The sequence below is a fragment of the Echinops telfairi genome, unplaced genomic scaffold (genome assembly GCF_000313985.2).
Source record: "Echinops telfairi isolate 266 unplaced genomic scaffold, ASM31398v2 ScPeMD7_7468;HRSCAF=8506_0, whole genome shotgun sequence".
NCBI classification, from domain to species: domain Eukaryota; kingdom Metazoa; phylum Chordata; class Mammalia; order Afrosoricida; family Tenrecidae; genus Echinops; species Echinops telfairi.
In genome coordinates this window covers 37,771,358-37,788,271 of record NW_022111369.1, presented here as the reverse complement: position 1 = coordinate 37,788,271, position 16,914 = coordinate 37,771,358, and the positions used below count along the sequence as shown (strand labels likewise).

At 43.2% G+C, this 16,914-nt stretch overlaps 1 protein-coding gene and 1 pseudogene across 2 annotated transcripts in view; both read right to left on the bottom strand.

The window, feature by feature from the left end:
- The window catches only part of RASGEF1B (RasGEF domain family member 1B), a 757,783-nt gene that overhangs the window by 330,714 nt on the left and 410,155 nt on the right, over positions 1-16,914 (bottom strand). The window lies entirely within an intron of this gene.
- Positions 3,292-3,896, bottom strand: LOC101664017 (annotated as a pseudogene).

The following is a 16,914-nucleotide window of genomic DNA, read 5'->3' as shown; positions in this document are numbered from 1 at the left end:
GGAATGCCAGTTTAATAGAACAAAGTGTCCTTGCATTGAGGGAGTACTTGAGTAGAGGCCCAATGTCATTGACTAATTTGGGGGGAGTTAGATCATCAGGTATTTCTTCCTAGTCTCACTTAGCCAGGAAGCTCTGCTGAAACCTGTTCAGCTACACAGCAACACAAGACATGACTGACAGCGGTGCATTTGAGATGACTGGCCAGAAATGAAACCAGAATCGTCTACCCATCAGGAGAATATTCTACTAGTGAACCATCACTACCCCTATCCATTTCATTCCAAGACCTCTGTGTTTTTTCCTGAGCTGTCCCTCATTTGGATCTTTTCCTCACTATCCTATACAATGCACCCATGCAACATATAAGCCCCACATATTACTCTGTAGGCTGGTGTCCTTCTTCCGTGTGGGCTTTGTTGCTTCTGAGCTAGATGGCCAATTGTTTATCTTCAAGCCTTTAAGACCCCAAATGCTACATAATGCAAACTATATACCTATGCCAGGTATCACTTGATATCTTTGATCACAACTTTCAAAAAAGAACCAAAGACATGTAATTTCATACCAAAGGCTCTATGTTACTGCTGAGATCTTATTTTCTATGGATTACTTTGTAGAATCTTCTGATCCAGGCAGATCAACCCCCTCATTGAATCATAAATGTGTGATGTTTATTCCTGTCTATGTTCTGACTCATGGGGTTCTTCTTGACAAAGTGTTCATTTAATATCTCTAAGCCTCAATCACTTTATCTATAATAAAATGGGAATAATTCCCCCTGGGATCTCGTGAGGCTCAAATAAGAATAACTCACATGTAAATTCTTTATTAATCCTGGTCTGCATGCTCACTTACACCACAACATCTAACCCTGGAATTATGCCCCTACTGGTGCACATGTGTTTCTTCCGTATTTGACTAGTACCTATTTGAAAGCAGAACTTACTTCCTTAGCATTTTGCTCATGTTTTCCTTGGGTGTGTTTCTGAAACAGAAAGCTCTGGTGAGATGAGATTAACCTAGCTTCACTTAACTTTTACAAGGCCCAGCACCAACTATAAGCCCATGGGTGGGGCAAATGGTTACACACACTTTGCTGCCCACTGAAAGGTTAAAGGTTCCAGTCCATCTGAAGTACCTCAGAGGAAAGGCCTGGTGATCTACCCTGCATCCCACGAGTCAGAATCGACTTCAGAGAAACTGGTGGTAAGAATAGATAGCAAATACGTATTTGCAGGCTACTGTACTTAGACATTTAAAATCAGTAAGTGAGAGCAGCAAGCTGATTAGTGAGAAAATATCTGTAAAGTGCAAGAAATTATCGGGGACACATTTGCCACAAATAGCATCTGCCTATTCTAGTTGACTTTGTGCTTATGGTTTCCAAATGGCTACTTGCAATCTAAACCCTGATATGGCAGTTTAGACACTCAGGGGAGGAAGGCTATGCAGAAGCCAAGACATGTCAAAAGTTGGAACTCTGTGATAGGTAGGTTTATTGTGCCAACCTGGCCAATAGGAGCATGTGGGATTAATCAAGTGTCAGTTTGATTGGAGAGCAAAGAGATAAATGACTCTTCAAGGTCTGACATTCCCACCCCCACCACCACCCACTCTCGCTTTCTGGTGATTGAAGCATGTTGGAACATGCTGGAGCTAGTTCTTTGCCTCAACTTGTGAGCTACACTAGCTGTGGGCCAGGCCAATCCATGGAGCATGTCACTAGAGCTTGGTGCTCTTTTGAGAACTGCTTCGCCATGCTGTTGGTGTGCACAGTACTTGAGCTTGAGGCTGGTGGATTCTGTCACTTTGCATTGCTTGCTTTTGATATCCCATCTGGGCCTGCTTCACTAAGCTCCTGAGCTACTGACTATTGGTGATCCACCCTACTGCTTGCTGCCTGTGGGAAGACTCTGTAGTCTGCATCCATGACCTTGGACCGGCAGCCCATGTGAGTTGAAGGACTTCCAGTATATTAACTGTTCCATGGAAGAGAGTTGAACTGAACCCTCTGTACTGCTGTGTGGACTAATTAGCTGTTATATTCCTTCTCACTGTGTAAATATACATATAAAATGATAAGTGTCCTGATTTTGTTTCTCTAGAGAACCTTGCCTAACACAGACTCTCAATGAACTGAGTGTTCAGAGTACTCGATTGTGAAGAATTTTGCCTTACCTTTCCCCTTATATTACCTTAAATTCAGAGGCCAGGTTTTTATTTGTGTTTGTTTGCTGTTGGCTGCAAAAGAAAGTGAGCCCCAATTACATTACATTCTCTAGCAGCCCTCTGAGCATTAGGCTATGATTTATAGGCGGCAGATTTTTGTGAGCTCATCATCGGCCTACTCCTCATCAAACACCTTCTTCCCTGTCCTTTCTCGCTGGGCCTCCAGCTGCCACCTCCCAGACAAGGAGCCATCCCTCCTACACAAGGATGACACAGCCCATATTATTTATAGTGCTCCATTTTTGAAGTGTAACTGGGCCCCTTATAAATGGGACTAATGCTCAGGGAAGTCTAGATTTATGTAGCTATTAGAATATTTAAAGTCATCTGCAACAGACTTTTTAGCCAACTTGCAACTTTACCAGATAGATGAGCAGTCTAGGCCAGTCTTAAACAGTTTTTAAAGTGGTAAGGATATGCTCTGTAAAATTTCTTTTCTTTTCGGCAAATCAGTATAGTACTCTTTAATACAATAAAAATCTCCTTTTGGGGGAGTGGGGTAGGGCGGGTTTGGGATCATATAGGACTTTAGTGATTACCTTCACTTCAAAAATAGCATTTAGGAGTCCAATCAAAACACTGTGGTTTTCTTTCATGGTGGTTTATAGCAGAGCTACATCTTGTAGTCCAGTGAATATGGCTTTTCAAGTCAGATTGTTTCTGCCTTTGCGGGAAGCTTCCCTGGTATCCTGCGGAAGTCAGGGCAGCAGTGCTGCTTTGTTTGGGGTTGGTCCAAAGCCGGGAACAGCTCCCGGTACAGACAGCTTGCAAATCTACCTTCACGAGATTTAATATGCCAATGCCAATCTCAAAGCATCCCCTCCCGCCCCTACGCCAATTGTTCTATTTCCCCATAAACCCTGGCACCATCGAAATTGATGGTCATTTCAAACAACACTATTTGGGAATGATCCCTTAAGTTAGCAGCCCTCTGTACTTTGGGGTTTCAACCAAAAGTTACATAGACTCTTTAGATTTTTTTTTAAAAAAGGTCTACATACAATAAGAGTTGTGTTTGTTAAACAGCAAATAAATATCCTGCCAGCGTAGAGCCCAAGATCTCACTGCAGCTGGGTCTCTGTCATTTCTCCACACTCCGCTGCCGCCATCCGTGTCCCGATGCTTTCTCTAGCGGAGGCTGTCAATTCCTCCATCTCAGTGGGCGTTTACTTTGTGTATCACCCACTCCATGGCTTCCCGGCCTTTACTAGTGGAGGACAGATCGTATTCGCCATCAGACCTTCAAGGTAGCTGTCTGAGGCTGACTCCTTTCACGGCGACGATGGCTCCTTGAGTCCACACGGTTCGCCCTGCGTCCTGAGGGTGGGATTTATATCTGAGTCTCTCATGCCTGACACCATATGTATAAGGGAAAGACTGGTCGATTGCAGTTCCATTGTTTTCTCCACGGGATCAACTCCAGAATGCTCTTGCAAGTACGTTTTGATTCTTGCTGCACCAAGTATCAATCGCACGACAGAGGGTGGGCCCCACTCGGTGCTGAGCAGCCGCTGGCTGTGCAGCTCCCCGGCTGGGTCCACATGCCTGTGTAGGACGTCGACGCCCGCCACGCTGGGATTCATTGGGTAGGGGTATTTCTGCATTGCTGCCATGGTGACCGTTTCCCAAGGGTGGTCAAAGACGTGCTCAGAGGCCAGATCTTCATGGTGCCGGCGACCTGTGCGATGTCCCGCTCTGTAACATTTCTGAATCACCTGGAAAATGATCAAACTCAAAAACCAAGCCCACATGAAAGAAGCACACCAGCCTGTGTGACCACGAGCTGCCGAAGGGATCAGGTATCAAGTACCAAAGAACAAAAAAAAATCATATCATTGTAAACGTGGGTGAGTGAAGAGTGGAGACTCATAGCCCATCAGTAGGCAACTGGACACCCCCTTACTGAAGGGATGTAGGGAGGAGATGAGCCAGTCAGGGTGCAGGGTAGCAACGATGAAACATACAACTTTCCTTTAGTTCTTAAATGCTTCCTCCCCGCCACTATCATGATCCCAATTCTACCTTACAAGTCTGGCTAGACCAGAGGATGTACATTGGTACAGATAGCAACTGGAAACACAGCGAATCCAGGACAGATGACTCCTTCAGGACCAGTGGTGAGAGTGGCAATGCCTGGAGGGTGGAGGGAATGTGGGGTGGAAAGGGGGAACCGATGACAAGAATCTACATTTAGCCTCCTCCCTGGGGAATGGGCAGCAGAGAAGGGGGGGGGGGAGACGTCAAACAGTGTAACATATGACAAAATAATAATAATTGATGAATTATGAAGGGTTCATGAGGAAGAGGGGAGTGGGGAGGGAGGGGGGAAATGAGCAGCCGATATTAAGGGCTCAAGTAGAAGGCAAATATTTTGAGAATGATGGCAACAAATGTACCTATGTGCTTGACACAATGGATGGACGGATGGATTGTGATAAGAGTTGTACGAGCCCCCAATAAAATGATTTAAAAAAACCTCACCAAACTCATCTCCTCTGAGTCCCTTCTGCCTCATAGTGACCCTGTGGGGCCGAGTACAGCAGCCGCTGTGGGTTTCCGAGACTGCAACTCCTTATGAGATTCGGAAGCCTTGTCTTTTTCCTTTGGAGCAGCTCATGGCTTTGAACTGTGACCTTCAGGTTAGCAGCCGAACGCGTAACTACTACACCAATTGCTAAAACTCACTGTTGGAAATGGTGGGACAATTTTCGTACGTTACAGATGGGGAGTGTACATTTGAAACAGCCTTTTGTAAACTGAGTAGGGCAAAACTATCAAATGTCCTAAACTAGGAATTGGAGAGTGGCTCCAACGACGGGTTCAAACACAGGAACAGTGGTGAGGATGGAGCAGGAGCAGGCAGGGTTTATTCTGTTATCCAGAGGGTTGATTTGGGGCATCAATGACTCACTGGTACCTAACAATTACAATAGTAAACTATTCTGATCTTTCGATTCTGTAATCCTATATCTTGATACAACCTGATAGAACTGAAATATTTAAAAATGCTTATTGCCTCAAATATTTACAAATTATAATTATTATAAGAGTGAAAAGGGGAAACAAATATTTAATAATATGGGATTGTGTATGCAAATTATGATAAATATAACAATGGAAATTGCATCATAGAAAAGGGAGAGGTAGAAAAGTTCATTATAAAATAAATATTGTGTCATAGCTGATTAAGCTCACACCTGAATGCCCAAATGTTCTAGAACAGACAAATATTTTATGATTTAAAAATACTAAGGACAAGACATTTGTATTAGTAATTCAATTCTAACAACAAGAATTTAAACCAGCTTCTTCATTGCTTTATCAAACTGTTATAAAGCACTACCTCTTGCAGGCAGCACACTGGATGAAAAGATAAGTAAAGCATGCCCTGGGTTCTCAAGGAGGTTACAGATTCTCATGAAAGAAAGCAAATGCTGTAAATTCAAGTGATAATATGTAGCGAGTGCTACAGCGTAAGAATGTTCAGGAGATGTAAGATCAAGGACTGCAGCCCTCAGTATGGACTACAATTAATATAAAGGAAACCAGAATCCTCCCGAATGGAACAATAGATGATCATGTCATAATAAAGGGAGAAAAAATGAAGTTGTTAAGAGTTTAATTTTGCTTAGATCCATAATCATCACTCATGAATGTAACCAAGTCACTGACATCGAGTGGACTCAGACCATAAGTGGCTCTATAGGGCCCAGTAGAACTGCCCAAGTGTGTTTCTGAGAAATGGTATGGGAGCCACATCTGACCTCCTATGGCTTCCTTAATGACATGAGGCAGAGGTCAGGCATGCCTCCAACTGCCATTCCTTCTTTATCTAGTCCGACACCACCCATTCCTCCCATGGTACTCTACTTCTCTGCTGGGTTCAGTAATTCATGGTAATGCCCACACAGAACTCCCAGGGGTTTTATTAATAGGTTACCACAAGACAGGATCATAAAATATGAAGGATGCCGTCATGGGTTCACAGCAACATCTCTCCTCTGTTAGCAGCCTAGCTTTTCTCTAGTGCATCTCTGACACATGGTCCCTTGGCCTCTGACCCTGTGAGTCAGGAAGGCATTCCACTGCTTTGCCTCGCAGTCTCATACTCTTGGCGCTACTCCTCTGTTCTCTATTACAGTGACCTTGAATTGGTCTCTCGACTAGCCTGGGCCCCTTTGCTCTGTCCCCGAGCTTCTAGTGCCTCTGTCTCAGGCTTGACCATTTGGAGCAGAGACCTGAAACATGCTCCATGGGTGGTTCTTCTTCAGATGCTCCCGGAAGTGCTCTCTTTATTCTGAGATGGCTCTTAAACACAGAGGAGGGGCTTTGATGGAGGTTTGGTTTTTGTCTCTCAGCAGACCCTATCCACCCCCCCACCCCCCAAAGCAAGTGATGACTTGGTTCACACCGCCTAGTAAGGTGGAGACTCAGAATATATATCACTTTAATCCTGTCTGTTGGCATAACAGAGACTCCCTCCAAACTGGGATTATAACCACAGGTGCAGGGGCTGGAATTTATAATACTTGATATAAGGAATTATGGCTAGAAGGGCTATAACAAGAAATTAACTACATTTCCATTTCTGAGGCTGTAACTCTTCGTGGGCACAGAACACCGAGTGGCTGGTGGTTTGGGACTGCTAGCAGTTCAACTCAAAAAAATCAAGCAACTTATGTATGACATTTGGGAAAATCTGCTATATAAGACCTCCTTTAAATGTTAAAGGTTATTGAAAATTAAGGTGTGCTTGACCTAAACCATCACATTTCCAATTGCCTAATATGCATGGGAAAGATTAGACTAAGGAAGACTAGAGAAGAATGTATTCCTTTTAATCATGATGTTGGCAAAGAATATAGGAAGTATCGTGGACTGCCAGAAGAATGAGCAAATCTTTCTAGAAAGAAGTACAGCCAGAATGCTCCTTAGAAGTAAGAATGGCAAGCTTTCCTCTCACCTTCTTTGCACATATGATGATGAAAGATCAGTCCCGGGAAAAGGACAACCTGCTTAGTGAAGTGGAAGGCAAATGAAAAAGAAGGAGCCCTGCCCCTAGGTTAAGTCTTAACAAGACGGGCTGACAGCATGGCTATAACAATGGCCTCAGCACGGCAACACTATGAGGATGGTGCTGGACTGAGCAGCGTTTCTTTCTGTTGTACACAGGGTCACCACGAACTGGAACGGACTAGAAGGTGCCTAAAAACAACAACAAGGGTACACAGAACTCAACGGGAGCACAAGAAATGGAGTGATTATCTCCCCAACATGATCGCTGAAGACAAAATTGGTACATAAGCATATGTAGTGAAGAAATCTGATGGTGCCTGGCTACTATAAGATATAGCATCTGGGGTCTGAAAGGCTTGAAGTAAACAAGCAGCCATCTAGCAGGGAAGCAAGAAAGCCCACATGGAAAAAGCACACCAGCCTGTGTGATCACAAGGTGTCAATGGGATCAGAAGACCCCAAACAAACAATCATATTGATGCAAATGAGGGGGGTCGGAGTGGAGACCCAAAACCCATCTGTAGACAACTGGACAACCCCTCATGGAAGGGTCACAAGGAAGGGATGAGTCAACCAGGGTGCAGTAAAGCACCAAAGAAATACACACTTCTCTAGTTCTTTAATGCTTCCTCTCCCCACTATCATGACCCCAGTTCTACCTTTCAAATCTGGCTAGACTGGAACATGTACACTGGTACAGACAAGAGCTCTCATCACACAGAATACAGGACAGATAAGCCCCTCAGGAACAGTAATGGGAGTAGTGATACCATATGGATAGAGGGAAGATGGAGGGAGAAGGGGAAGAAAGGGGGAACCAATTGCAAAGATCAACATATAACCGCCCCCCCAACTCCTCCCCCAAGGGGAATAAACAACCAAAACATGGGTGAAGAGAGATAGTTAGTGTAAGGTATGAAAATAATAATAATTTATAATTTATCAAAGGTTCACAATGGTGGGCGGGTGGAGGAGGGAGGGAAAAAGAGGGGCTTATACCAAGGGCTCAAGTAGAAAGAAAATGTTTTGAAAATGATAGTGGCAACATATGTACAAATGTGCTTGTTACAATTGATGTATGGAGTGTTGTCAGAGCTCCCAATAAAATGATTTATTAAAACAAAACAAACAAACAAAAAGAAATAGAGCAATTAGCTTGGCCTGGAGCTAAGAGAATGGATATCAAGAGTCTTATCAGAAAAAGACCACTCAAACTAAGCTTAGGGAAAGTTTCTTTTAACTATTTTTGAGGTAAAAGTGGGGGGGGAGGGAATCAGACAAGATAGAATAGACAGAAGGAACAGAATCCGGTTGGGAAACCACCTGCTATTTTCAGCAAACGAGGAAAGGTGATGGAGGTGTGACCAATGACAACAACAGAAGAAAGCTGATGCACAAAACTGAGATAGAAATCTGAGGGCTAGGTGACTGATTGACTGAAGGTTGTAAAGGATCAACAGTGAAAAATGAGACTCAGGTTTGTAGCCTAGACAAGAGTCATCACATAGTGTTAGATTCTGCTTGGGATGGTGAAACCGTGCACTTTGTTATTAGCGTTAGCTTCCACAGTGTCAACACAGATTCACAGTGACCTTTGGTGTAACAGAATGGAACATTGCCCAGTTCTGCACCATTTTAATAATTGTTGATGTTGAGCTACTTGTGGCTGCTGTTGTGTCAATCCATCTAGCAGAGGAAGATTTCCTTTGTTTTCTCTGGGCTTCCACATTGCCCAAATGTTTGTGCTTTCCTATCATCGATCTTTCCTGATAATGTGTCCAAAGTAAGCAAGATGAACTCTTACCATTCTTGATGCTGAGGAACGTTTTGACCGTGCTTTTCCCAAGATCATTCGCTAGGTCAAGTAAATAAGTGTAAGATTTGCTTTTATGGTTGGGTTGAGCCCTTAAGTTGGCTCTGACTCATACCCACCCGATGCACAACAGAGAACAACACTGCTCATAATCATTGCTATGTTGGAGCTCATTGTTGCAGCCACTGTGTCAATACATCCCATTGAGTTCTCCCCACTTTGTGCTGATGTCAACCAGCATGAAGTCGTTTTCCAGGGACTTGATCTCTCCTGATAGTATGTCCAATGTCGGTGGGACAAAAGCATGTCATCCTTTCTTCTAAGGAGCATTCTGACTGTATTTCTTTCAAGGCTGATTTTTTTTTCTGGAAATTCATGGTATTTTCAATATTCTTTGCCAAACACCATAATTCAAAAACATCAATTCTTCTGCAGCACCCTCTATTCATTGTCCAGATTCCACATGCATATATGGCAATTAAAAATATCCCACTGAGGATGTGAGGGCGATCTGGCTGTGACAGCTGTCACCCCATTGATCGCCAGGGTTGATTCGGCTGATCTGGCTGGCTAGGTGGGTGTCCCCTTCCTCCCTCACCACTCCATGTGCGTCCCTCCATAAGCTGCGCACTCAGTTGAAGAGGATGACCTTCCCTGATAGAAGCAAGACCGTCCTTTGGTCAAGGGTAGCTGCGCTCCCCTGCCAGACCCTCCAAACAAATCTCAAGGTCCATTAAAATGTATATATATATATATCACTGAAAGGGTAAGTTTAGAGAAGGGGAGAAATGGAAACTATCCTGAACATGTGGATTCTAAGTTGCCTCTAGACCTCTATACCTAACATCGATGTAGTAGAGATTAGTACAAAAAATGAAACACTTCTGGAACCTAGGACAGAGATCAAGGATTAGAGGTTGACATTTGGTAGTAGAGGTTATTGCCAAAATAATGGGTAAAAGTACAAAAAGAGAAACCATCTCCTAACCAATCTTTACTCCAGATCAGCCTTCCCTGCTCATCTACCAATCAGTTTTCAGTTTTGTAGCACTGGTGGGCTTTCAAACTTTCAAATCTAACTCTATAATGCACTGCTTAGAACTCTTAAATGTATTCAACCTTGCTGGTAGGTTGAAAAAGGTCAATTGAAAGGACAATGAGATTCTATTTCTTGCTAGTTGGACTGGGAAAAAAATTAAAGATCGATAATATTCTTTGCAGGTAAGCATATGGGGAAATGACCATGCATATTTTTCTGGTAGGAGTGCAAATTGCTGTGATATTTTGAAATCTCCATTACAATTTTAAAGTCTCATGTCTTTCAGTCCAGCAATATCATTTTAAAGAATTAATTTTGTAGAGATAAAAGGAATGATGTAAAGTATATATGGACAGTCCTCTCTAGTGCCAGGTGATTTCTAAGAGTAAGAATCTAGAAAGCACACATGTTCACTACATGTCATGTTCAATCAACTACCTGGCATCCAAACTAGGGAATCTTATACATTTGCTTATACAAATTAACAGTAATGGCTACATATATTTAGATTAGCTCTGAAGTAATGTCTGTAGTAGATTAAGTGGGAAAAAAGGTCATGTTCTACATAAGAATCCCATTTAGAAGAAATAAAGGGGTGTCTAACAACAAGGTCAGAGGCTCAAACCATTGGCTGCTCTGAGGGCAAAGGATGGATGCTATAAGGAGCAGTTCTATTCTGTTTTATATAGTGTGCTTTAGGACCACTACGAATTGGAATCCACTGGATGGCCGTGAGTTTTTGGCTTGTGAGTAGCAATCAACTCAGTAACAATGAGTGTTCTGGTTTTGGTACAAAGCTAAGCTAATAATGTTGTTGTTAGGTATGATTGAATCAGTTCTGACCCACAGGGACCCCCTGCACAACACAATGAAACACTGCTTGGTCCTATAGTATCCCCACAATTGTGTTAGCTAATAATAACTATTATGAATAGAATGCTTACGTTGTACAGTGTTTCACATGTGCTACTCACTTATTCCTCACAACCATTCCAGGACATTGTCATTCCCATTTTCAGACAGAGAACCAGAGACCAAAGAGGTTCAATGATGTACCCAACATCGCACAACTAACGAGTGGTAGGCAGGGTTTACGTGGGCTGAAGATCTGCATGCTTGACTTCTATCCTCCACTGCGCTACAAACTTTACTAAAAGAGGTTAAGGGTGGAGTTGTTTGCTGTTGTTTTCTTTGAGGTATGATATCTCTGTATTGTTGGGCATCTTTAAAAAATGTTATCTCTATACTCAAAAAGAAATTCAGTAGAAACATATGGGGAAAGGGACTTCAAAGATCTCCAATTGTCTGACCAACAAAAGTTCAAGCTTCCTCTATCACAAGCAATGTCCTTTAAGCCCATTTTCCTAAACTACTTAGTATCTAAAGGCCAGTGGCTAGCCAGCTGGTGACAGAAGCCTTGAGTACATCTGGTGACTTTGTTTGAGAGTCAATTAAAATGCTTACAGACGTGGAAATTCATCTTATACAAGATGGCAGCAACCCATGTTCCTAAAAGAATTTAAAAGCTTCCAAGGACTCAGAATTCTGGAAGCGGGAAGAGAGGGGTTGGGGTTTCCAAATTTAAAGTTTGCCTTTCAGTCAGCCCCTGATGGCACCTTCAGAAGGAAATCCATTATTAGTGAGCACAAAGGGCGCTGCCTTGTCAGGCCTGACAGGGAGCAGACTGAATGTAACAAAGCACGAGTGCCTTATTTATGGTTGCTCGCAGCTGCCAAGCATGGCCTCCTGTTTCCCAGGAGCCCCTGGGGAGCCTGGAAAGACGGCATTCTCAGCTTGCTGGGTTTGGTTACCTACAACTACAGACACAAGGATGTTCTTTCTCTAATACTCCCAGAACGAGCTGCCTCCCTTCATTTAGGATACCATGCAAACCCAGTGCCGCTGTCTCAGAAGATACACAGTGTCCCCTTCCTCCCTGTCCCTCTCCCTGCATTGTTTTTCCTCATAGCACTTATCTCTACTTTACTCAAAATGTGTATGTTTGTGTCCCTCATCAGTATGACCACAACCTGGGACAGTGCAAAATGGCATGTACAGGGGTCCCTGGTTGATGTAAGCAGTTAATTCAGCAAAGTGAAATGTTGGAAGTTTGAGTCCACTCACAGGTATCACAGAGGAAAGGTCTGATTATTCCCCCCCTCCCCCCAAAATTAGTGATTGGAACTCTACTGAGCACAGTTCTACACATGGAGTCACCCCGATTTTGTAACAAGTCAGCCAAGGTTCCCCAAAAGAACCAAATTTACTGGGGCAGAGATTTGTCATGTTCCAAGTCGATGCTCAATAGTTATTTTTGAATGGATGAATGGTTTGATCTTTATCATTACTTGTCTACTAGACTCTAGTTGACGTTTATTTCAGTCTTTTCTTTCTTTAGCACAAGCTTTCTCAGATGGGAAACCAAGATGCATGTAGCTATTGTATTAAAAGAAATTTTTCATTTCATTAGCAATGCTAATAATAAGGGAAAAACTAGTAATAAGTCCATCCCCTCTCATATATCACAATATCCTCCACTTGAGTGGGTAATAGAATCTATACTATTCAAAATTTAATGACCAATATCACACATACACGTGGACAGAGAGAAACACACACCCCCCCTTGCACTCCCAATTGAATAATATACTCTTAGACAATGCACTCACACACAACCACCACCCATGAGCCAGTGGAGCTTTCCATGCTACTACGATACAGAAGAGGTTCAGCAGAGCTCTCAGATGAAGATAGACTCCGAAGAAAGGCTCGGCTAGCTACTTCCAAAAGTCAGCCTGTGGAAACCTTATGAATCACAATTGTCGGCTCCCCAACTAATTAAAGGGATGCAGTAGGACCAGGCCTTGGCCTTGTTTTGCTCGGTTGTGCTTCGGGACATTGTGAGTTGGGCCTGACTGGACAGTACCTAACAACAACAACAAACTCTAACTGCTCATGAATCAGGCTTTGATCACGAATAAGGGGAAATAGAAGTGTGGTAGTTACATAATCTACTGTCAATTTGAGACTCTTAAGAGTGAAGGGGTGGAGTTTAGCCTGTCAATCAAGTCGCAGCTTGAAGAACTCATTTGGAGGTGCTAAGGAGATAAATAGCTCACTGGAGGTGGGACATACACTCACTCCCTGTGAGACAGCACTGACAAAGAGCCTGATGGAGCTACACTGATGCAGCCACAGCCTTGGAGCTGGAAGAGCCATGTGAAGACCCACACCAGCACTGAGATGCTTCCACCACCACTGGATCCACAAGACTTTCCACCCACTGGCATGTGATCTTCCTGCATTTGGCATCATTGCATGTGTTTTATGAGTCTGAATAGGAATTTATAGATTAGTATTGGACATATGGGCAAATATCTGACTTATGGACTTGATCTGGACTGGGTTGGAATGTTTTCTCAATATTCAATTGCTCTTGTATATAAAGCTCTTTCCTATACACATATAAGTGTCTATGAGTTTGTTTCTCTAGTCAATCCAGACTTACACAAGAAGTAATAGTTCTTAGGCAATTTCTATTGGAGAGAGAAAATTAGAGGTACATCCTAGGGTACTTATCACCTTGCTTGTTCAGAAATATGCAGGCCCAGGGACTTTGTACCATTTCATGTATTGGTTACCATTTCCCTCTTGTTTTTGTAATTCACTGACTGAAAAGGCCCAGTTGTTTCTGAGATCCAGTTGACAGCCAGAAAGAAGCTTTGTGGGTTTATGGGAGGGAGAATGACCACACAAAATCTTAATAAGCCTAATGCTGAAGGGCTTTGGTTGTAAACAACTCATCACCTAAGACCTCCATGAAACTTACTCCATGATAAGTATTCAAGCATTCAGAAAATGGGGGGATTCCAGTTGGGGGTTGAAAGAAGGAATACTTGTTGCACTTGAAAGGCAAATTTCATTAAAGATTGGGTTGCATTTTCCTGGTAGCAGCAATTACATGTGAGCAGGTCCCTTTGTTTGGACAAAGAACAAAGAATTACACAGGCATTAAGCTAATTTTTAAAAATAATTTTATTAGGGGCTCATACAATTCTTATCACAATCCATACACACATCAATTGTGTAAAGCGCATTTGTACATTCATTGCCCGCATCATTCTCAAAACGGCATTAAGCTAATTTATCTTCTGCTGTAACATAGGCATTCTCCATCAGTTTTGCAAGAAGATTTATTGTACATAGAAACCCTGAAACCTTCTTCTTACCACTCAGAAAATGTCAGCCATGTCTCCCCTCTCTCGTGATGTTGCTATCAGTTAGTTCCTCTGGTTGCTATGATGCTAATGGGACCAATGCTGTGCAACTGGTTGACAGAGATGTCAATTAGTTCCACTAAGAAAATTGTCCCATGGATGCAAACGGTATCAACCATCCTAGTCACAAATGTGGAGTGAAAGCATTTATCTGGAGCATTGTAAATCTATCTCTACTTCTAGACCTAGGCTCATTTCTTTTAGGCTCAGGTTCCTCACTTGGGTTCCAAAGCCACCTACTACATGAACACCTCCATCTGTGTGTCCTACAGGCACCTTAGTCCAAAATTGTCCCACTTTCCCCTGGCCTCCATATCTACTCGCTGGTGTTTCCCACATCCAATTTTTCAAATATAATACACTATAGACTGGGTGGTTAAAGGTTCAAAACATTTTTCTACTACCTGGTAGTCAACACCACAGATGTATAAACTCTTCATCATTCTACCTTGCCGATTGTTCAATTTCCACATACATATGAGGTATGTTAGTCTGGGTACTGTAGGGAAACAAATCCACAGAAACTCAGGTATAAGAGAGAGCTTTATATAAAGGGTAAGTGCACATCAGGAAAACATCCCAACCCAATGTTGCCCAAGCCCACAAGTGCAACATTAACCCATTAACCCATATGTCCAACACCAATCCACAAAGTCCTCCTCCATCTCACAAAACAGACGCAATGATGCTGACTGCAGGAGGAAAGCCGAGTCAGTGAATGTGTAAGCATCTCAGCACTGGCAGGGGTCTCCCCACGGGTTCGCCAGCACCCAGGATTGCATCAGGCCGATCCATGTGGCTTCTCCTCGGGGATATCTTGTAGGAAGTGAGCCTTGCCAGCTGAAGCAGGGAACTGGCTAAAGCAGTTGCACCCTGGTCCGACCATCAGAAAGCAAGAGACCCGAGAACTCAAAAGGCGAGGCTTACTAAGCCATTTATACCTCCACTCTTCAATTAACCCCACATGTGTTTATTGGCCAGGTTGGCACAATAAACTAACTAACTCATGAGGTGATTGAAAATACCATTGTTTGATACCGGCACGAAGCAGGGAACCAATATAGAGGTCTGTGGCGCTGGCCCCAACCCCAACTACGTGGACACCCCCCTCCCCACCCCCCAGAAGATTTCACTTCAGAAGACAGCACTGAAGCTACAACTCAGGGAGAGGGGCACATCTGATCAGAGCACACAGGAGAGAATGGAGAGAGAAGAAGAGAGATTTGGCCCACCTAGCCGCAAGGACAATATTCCTTCTCAGAGCAGCCAATGAACAGAGAGGACCATAGGGTCAGCCCCACCAAGAGACACAACGTCCCTCACTGACCCATAGTGCTACCAGGGACAACACTGGAGGCACAGTGTGGCAATTGTGTCCGATCTGAAACTACCACACAGGAGCGAAATGCTAAGGGCTTGCAACAGAGCAGCAAGGGGAGCAAAGCAATGACATTCCTGGGTAATACCAAAAATAGACTTTGGGGCCAGGGCATGGCACCCATCAAACTTGACCAGAAAACACTCCTAAACAGACCTGGAACTATTTATAGGACTTTCTTTTGGTTGTTGTTGGTTTTTGTGTTGTTTCTGTTTTTGTTGTTTTGTTTTGCTCTGTCTTGTTTTTGTGCTTATTATTGTCTCTGTAATGTCTATCTAGATAAGATAGGCGGGATAAACAATCCAGAGGAGAAAACAACAGGAACAAAGTTTCTGGGAGAACATGGGAAAGGGGGATGCAGGGGAAAGGAAGTGTTAACAGACCCAGGGACAAGGGAGCAACAAGTGATCCAAAATCGAGGGTGAGGAGGGTATAGGATTCCTGGTAGGGCTTGATCAAGGGCAATGTAACTGAGAGGAATTCCCGAAAGTCGAATGAAGGCTGAACATTATAGTGGGACAAGAGGAAAATTAAAGGAAATAGAGGAAAGAACAATTAGGCAAAGGGCATTTATAGAGGTCTAAACACAGGCATGTATATACGTAAATGTATTTGTATATAATGATGGGGAAATAGATCTATGTACATATATTTATAGGTTTAGTATTAAGGTAGCAGAAGGACACTGGGCCTCTACTCAAATCCTCCCTCAAGGCAAGAACACTTTGTTCTGATAACCTGGCATTCTGTGATGCTCACCTTCTGGACGTGATCGCTGAAGACAAAGCAGGTGCATAAGCACATGTGGTGAAGAAAGCTGATGGTGTCCAGCTCTCAAAAGATCTAGCGTCTGGTGTCTTAAAGACTTGAAGATAAATAAGCGGCCATCTAGCTGAGAAACAACAAAGTCCACATGGAAGAAGCACACCAACATGTGTGATCATGAGGTGTTGATGGGATCATATATCAGGCATCAAAGACCCAGAACAAAAAAATCACATCATTGTGAACAATGAGGAGTGTGGAGGGGAGACCTAAAGCCAATCTGTAGACAATTAGACATCCCCTTACAGAAGGGTCACAAGGAAGAGATGAGCCAGTCAGGGTACAGTATAGCACTGATGAAACATACAACTTTCCTTTAGTTCTTTAATGCTTCCT